We start from the raw sequence: 6,530 nt of genomic DNA, 5'->3' as shown, positions 1-6,530 counted from the left end.
GCTTTGATAAATTATCTCATTATTTGTAGTTTTTCCATTGATCATCTTGAGTTTTCAAGATATAAAACCAAATTCTCTACAAACAGATTTTGACCTCTCATTTCCATTTGAATGCATCTAATTGCTTTTTCTTATCTAAGAGCATTGGCTAAAACTCTCTCACACAATGTTATGAAATAGCTGAGAGGGAGAGCTCTCTTGCTTTTTTCCCGACTTTAGCAAGAAAGCTTCTAATGTTTTCCCATTAAATAAAAAGTAAACTCTACCTTTGGGATTTTGGCACACACATGTGCATGCACACACACACTCACACACATGTATATATTAATTCCTATTTTATTGAGTGTTCTTAATGTGAATGAGTATTAAATAATGTCAAATGATGTTTCTGAGCCTGCAGTGATGAGTATATGATTTTTCTCCTTAGCCATATTAACATGATGCATTATATTAACAGATTTCCTAATGTTGGACCACCCTAGCATTCTTGGAATCAATTCCATGTATTCATGATGTATTTTTTATATGTAACTGGATTCCATTTGCTAATACTTTATTTATGATTTTTATGCATATATTTATAACTAAGATTGTTCTGTAGTTTTCCTGTTTAGAGATATAGTTGACAGGTTTAGGGATCAATGCTTTAGTCTCTTTGTAAAACAAATTTCTAAGTTTTTCTTCTTTGCTCTGGAGTAGTTTAACCAGCACTGAGATGATCTGATCTTTAACTTTGGTAGAATCCCACTGTGAATACATCTGGAACTGGTACTTTTTTGTGAGGCAGCTCTTTTGCTACTTCCTCTACTTCTTCCATAGTAATTACTATGGAATCTTTAGGATATCTTTCTCGCTGGTGTCAATTTGATTACATTACATTTTTCTAGAAAAAAATTCAAAAAGTTTTTGTAGGAAACTTCATCTAAATTTACATTTATTTGCAGAGACTTATACAAAATAAATCTCTTATGATTTCTAAAATTCTCTCTGATGGTTATTGCCACTTTTATTTTTTTAATTTTTTTAAAAAGATTTTATTTATTTATTTGACATAGACAGCCAGAGAGGGAACACAAGCAGGGGGAGTGGGAGAGGGAGAAGCAGGGAGCCCAATGGGAGCAGGAAGCCTGATGCAGGGCTCGATCCCAGGATCCTGGGATCATGACCTGAGCCAAAGGCTTAACGGCTGAGCCACCCAGGCACCAACCTCCCCCGCCGCCGTGACTTTTAATTTTGTGTATTTATGCTTTCTCCTTTTTATATTTTTCACTACGTACTAGCTAGTGGTTTGTTAATTTTGTGAATTTTTCAACTTTTGCAACTTGAATTTATTCATAAGTTCTACTCTTTTGTTGTTATTGTTGTTTTCTTACACATTTCTTTTATATTTATCACTTCTTTCCTGGTGCTTTCTTCTGACTTATTTTTAAATTATTTACATTTCAATTTTATTTTAATTCATTTTTCATTTTTATTTGTATAAATATTTCACAGAATAAATTTTCCATCAAAACTCCATTCATAGATTCACGAGACTCTGCTATTTTACCCTGTGTTTCCTCATTGACCCAAGAGTTGCTTATTAAAATGTTTTTACATTTCTAAAAGAAGTCTTTTTAAATTTTTATTTTTATTAGTTTCTGATTCTACTGCATTGTGGTCAAAAAATTATTTTTATTCTTTAGAATTTGTTACTTTTCAAATTTATTTTTTTTTCTTCATGATCTAAGATGCAACCAATTTTCCTGAATGTTCACGTGCACTCAAAAGGAAGGTATGGGAGGCTGACAATGGCCCCCCAATATCTGGTTTTATCCCTAGAACCTGGAATTATATTACTCTATAAAGGAATATGAAAAAGGGTCTTTGCAGATATGATTAAGTTAAGGACATATAGATGAGGAAATTATCCTGGATTATCCAGTTGGGCCCTCTATGCAACTACAAGGGTCTTTATGAGAGAGGGACAGAGGGAGACTTGACACACACAAAGGAGAAGTGTGTGTGAAGATGGAACAGAAAGAAATCTAAAGATGCTGGCCTTGATTGGAATGACGCAGCCTGCCGACACCTTGATTTTGGCACAATGAAACTAATTTTGGACTTCTGGCCTCCAGAATGCAACAAAATGAATTTCTGTTGTTTTAATCGACCAAGATGGTAGGAATTTGTCACAGCAGCCAAAGGAAAACTAATACATAAGGTGTTTCCTCTGTTTATCAGGTTTCAGAGATTTGTACATATGTATATGTTCTACATTACTGCTTATCTTTCTGGATTTTCTATATTCTTCCTGATTTTTTTCCTACTTGTTCTGTCTCAGATTGAGGGAGACATACTACAGGCTCCCCATTATTCCTGAGTTTCTACGTCTCCTGCCATCTCCTGTTGTATCTGCTTGGGTGAAAATTTTGTCACATTTTTGGGTACATAACATTCACTATTTTATTTTTATCCCATATTGTAGCCTTTAGCATTATAAAGTGCCCTTTGTGCTGTTTTGGATGTGCTCTTGTAAACAACATCATGTGAATTTTGCTTTGCTAGACAATTCTAAAATCCTTTTTGGGGCACCTGGGTGGCTCAGTCAGTTACATGTCTGCCTTTGGCTCAGGTCATGATCTTAGGGTCCTGGGATCGAGCCCTGGGTCAGGTTTTCCTGCTCAGTGGGAAATCTGTTTCTCCCTCTCCCTCTGCTTCTCCTCCTTGCTCATGTGCACTCTCTCTCTAATAAATACAAAAAAATCTTAAAAAAAATAAAATCCTTTTCTTTTAGAGTGAATTAAACCTACATATTTATTAATATAATCCATATACTTGGCCTCAGTTCTGTCATATGGGTACAGCTAGACATACAGCCACCCACTTACATGGTCTGCTTTATTTGCTTGCATTCTCTCTTTCTTTTGGTGCTTAGGAAACTTTATATTTTTGCTCTAAGTTTACCTTTAGAATAATACCTTTATATAATAACCAAATCCTCTCTTCTTTGGGATACTGCCCATCTGAACAATTATGAACAATATTGGAATTTGCTAGAAATCTTTTCTTTCTCCTTCCCTCCTGCTCCTTCAGCACCTAATGTGAAATAATAGCTTTTTTTTTCTTCTAATCAACACCAATTGGGCAATCTGCAAGCTAGTCTCATTTCCATATGTTCTTCATCTTATCTCCCTACTTTTGGTAGTTACACAAATCGTTATAGTTTTTGGTAGTTACACAAATCATTATAGTTTTTGATAGTTATACATTTTTTATAGTTATATTGTTCCTGCAATGCAGAGCAGATAAGCATTGTACAATGACCACCTCCTTTATTTCGATCATTTAGTCATGGTACTAGAGATAAAGATATAATCAATTCCCCTTGAATATGGAAGTCAAAACTCAATTTCCTGGATTAACTTACAGCCTTGGACACAAGCAAGTGACTAAGTCCCGCCAATCAGAACTTTGATCCAGAAGTGAGGAATGTTAGGAAGCCACTGTGCATGGTGGAAAAGCTAGTAGCCCAGGCATCCAGCTTGCACAGGCAATGATGAAAGAGAAGTTTCCCAATGATTTGAAGGTCATGTTCCTGAGCCGAAGTGACATATTGTTGGTAGCAGTAGTAGCTGCAGTAACATATAATTTCTGGTGTTTGTACTTTGTAGACATGACATAAGTGGTAGAAGTTTCCTAACAGGCCAATTCTCCAACTTGGTTTTTGAACCCTAGGGTTGAGATTATTTCTCTAGCCTCCAGCCTAACATTATTGTGAACTTCCTAAAATCCTTTCCTGTATTCCCCGCCTCTGCTTAAATTAATCAGAGCAGATAGTGTTGATTGCATCCAATGTCCTGACTTGAATCATACCTGGAGGGTCACACATCTCCTACTATTGTTGCAGAGACAAATGATAGAAGCTATGCTAACACACTGAACACACACACAATAGTGCGCAGCAAGGATTAGTTTCCCTCTGGGTACCTGAGAAGGCAAATAGTACACAGGCAGCCATGGTAGATCATGTTGAAGTTTCTGAAATAGATCTGCATTTATTAAAGATATATTTGAGCACTGGACATGGAATGTCCAAGCCTCAAATGCTTCTTGGAATCTTTTTAGTCTATTAAACTCAAGAGCAAAGGTAACAAGCTTTACACGCATGATGGGCTATATAAGTCATGGGGCCCACTGCAAAATGAAAATGCAGGGTCCTTTAAAAAAAAAAACTATAATGGGGGGTGCCTGGGTGGCTCAGTTGGTTAAGCGTCTGACTCTTGATTTTGGCTCCAGTAATGATCTTGGGGTCATGAGATCGAGTCCTGCATGGGGCTCTGAGCTGGGCATGGAGCCTGCTTGAGATTCCCTCTCTCCCTCTCCTTCTGCCCCCACCCCCTTCTTACACAGGCATGTGCATGTACATGCACGCATACTCTCTCTCTCTCAAAAAAACAAATATATTATATATATACTCTCTCTCTCTCAAAAAAACAAATATATTTTATATATATATATCTATATATATATTTATATAGATATATATATATATATATATAATGAATTTCAAGATGGCAACAGCAGAGCATTAAACCAAGCACAGGACCCTTCCCAGCATGCATGCCCATGAAACCTGCAGGTCCTGTCTATATGAAGCACTTCTGATTTCTTTCTCATCTGTTGGTGTTAAGAATAGAGACTATGACAGGGACATCTAGATCCATGTCTCTATTGCCACCCCTAAATTCTGCTTAAAACTCAGGGCATGGGGCGCCTGGGTGGCTCAGTCGTTAAGCGTCTGCCTTCGGCTCAGGTCGTGATCCCAGGGTCCTGGGATCGAGCCCCTGCTCAGCGGGAGGCCTGCTTCTCCCTCTCCCACTCCCCCTGCTTGTGTTCCCTCTCTCACTGTGTTTCTCTCTGTCAAATAAATAAATAAAATCTTTAAAAAAAAAAAAAACAAACTTCAGGGCTTGAAGGGAAGAAGCTTCTATCTACATTAAAACAAATTTTCTTTTTAATTACAAAATCCATCTGCAATAATTCAAACTGGATAAATTAAAAGGTGATATTCTACCCATTTATCCAATCTTACTCCCCCAAATTATCACTTCTATCATTTGGGGGAATATCCATTCAGTTATTTTTTTATCCTGGAACTCAAATCACAGTTCAGGTCATTTAGGTCAAGCCTTATTTTAAATATACCATCCACTGGAATTACATAACTGTGGAATCTTTAAAAATGTTTTATTATAAGCAGAAACTGAACCTAAACACTGAAAATAGGTGAATTTTCTCAGAGGACTGGCCATTTTAGAAGTAGTGAAATAGTCATTCAATTCTCTGTATATGGAAAATAGAAAATCAATGTGCAACAATCCACTTACACTGGAATTTCCTTTGTATTTTGTTTATGTTGATTTGGCCAAATTTCCTTTTCCTTACGTTTAATTCTGCTGCCAGTGTTAACTCATTAAGTATTTGGGTGAAAGGATGGTATCACACAGGGACAGCATTTCCCTATGAAATGTCCATATTTCTGAATTAGTGATGAGCTACCTTGTAGTACTTCTTTTCCATTTCTCTCAGACTAATACACATTTTGTTCATTCACTTTCAATGTGGAAAAAATTTTTTTCCAGAAATCTTTTGGAAGTAGTCCAGGCTTCAACATACACTACCCATTTTCTACTTTAAAGACCTAAACATATAACAGCTCAGGGGGAAAATGTTATATGCATTACTTATTTACATGAAAAAAGCTACATAAATTACATCACTACTTTATCTTTGTGGTATTGCAAATAAAGATCATTAAGACTATTAATGGCTGGGCGCCTGGGTGGCTCAGTTGGTTAAGCGACTGCCTTCGGCTCAGGTCATGATCCTGGTGTCCCGGGATCGAGTTCCACATCGGGCTCCCTGCTTGGCAGGGAGTCTACTTCTCCCTCTGACCCTCTCATGCTCTATCACATTCTCTCTCTCAAATAAATAAATAAAATCTTAAAAAAAAAAAAGACTATTAATGGCTGATTTTCTTGGGGCACAGGAATTGCTTGATGGTATCTAACATACACAGTGCTCTACAAATAATCTTTAAATTTTAATGTTACTGCTACTATTGAGCTGTAGATTGAATGAAGAAAAATTTGTTTTTCCAATACAATTAAAATCCCCATGAATAACACCGTTAGAAATTCCTAATAGATTGTGAACTCTTTGCTATTCAATTTGTTCAAATTCGCAAATTCCCAAGCCAAGCTAAGGTAAATCTCGATTCCAATTATGCATAAAAAAATCTCTTAGCATGCCAAATCAGCTAACCAGTTAACTCTGGCAGCCAGGACAACAGCCTGCTGTCTAGAAGTTGGCTGACTCCGTCTACTGCAACACCAAAGCCCGTTATGCCAATAAGCCCTCAGGAGCTCCAAGAACTCACAGAGCTGTTTGCCACCACCTCTCCACCTGTCTTACACCCACCTTTCCGCCCCGCCCCTTACCTTGTGCCTCGCCTCCTGCGCTCAGGCGCGTTTTCCACGCCCCCTGCG

Source organism: Neomonachus schauinslandi, chromosome 8, assembly GCF_002201575.2.
Source record: "Neomonachus schauinslandi chromosome 8, ASM220157v2, whole genome shotgun sequence".
NCBI lineage: Eukaryota > Metazoa > Chordata > Mammalia > Carnivora > Phocidae > Neomonachus > Neomonachus schauinslandi.
This window is presented reverse-complemented; position numbering follows the sequence as displayed.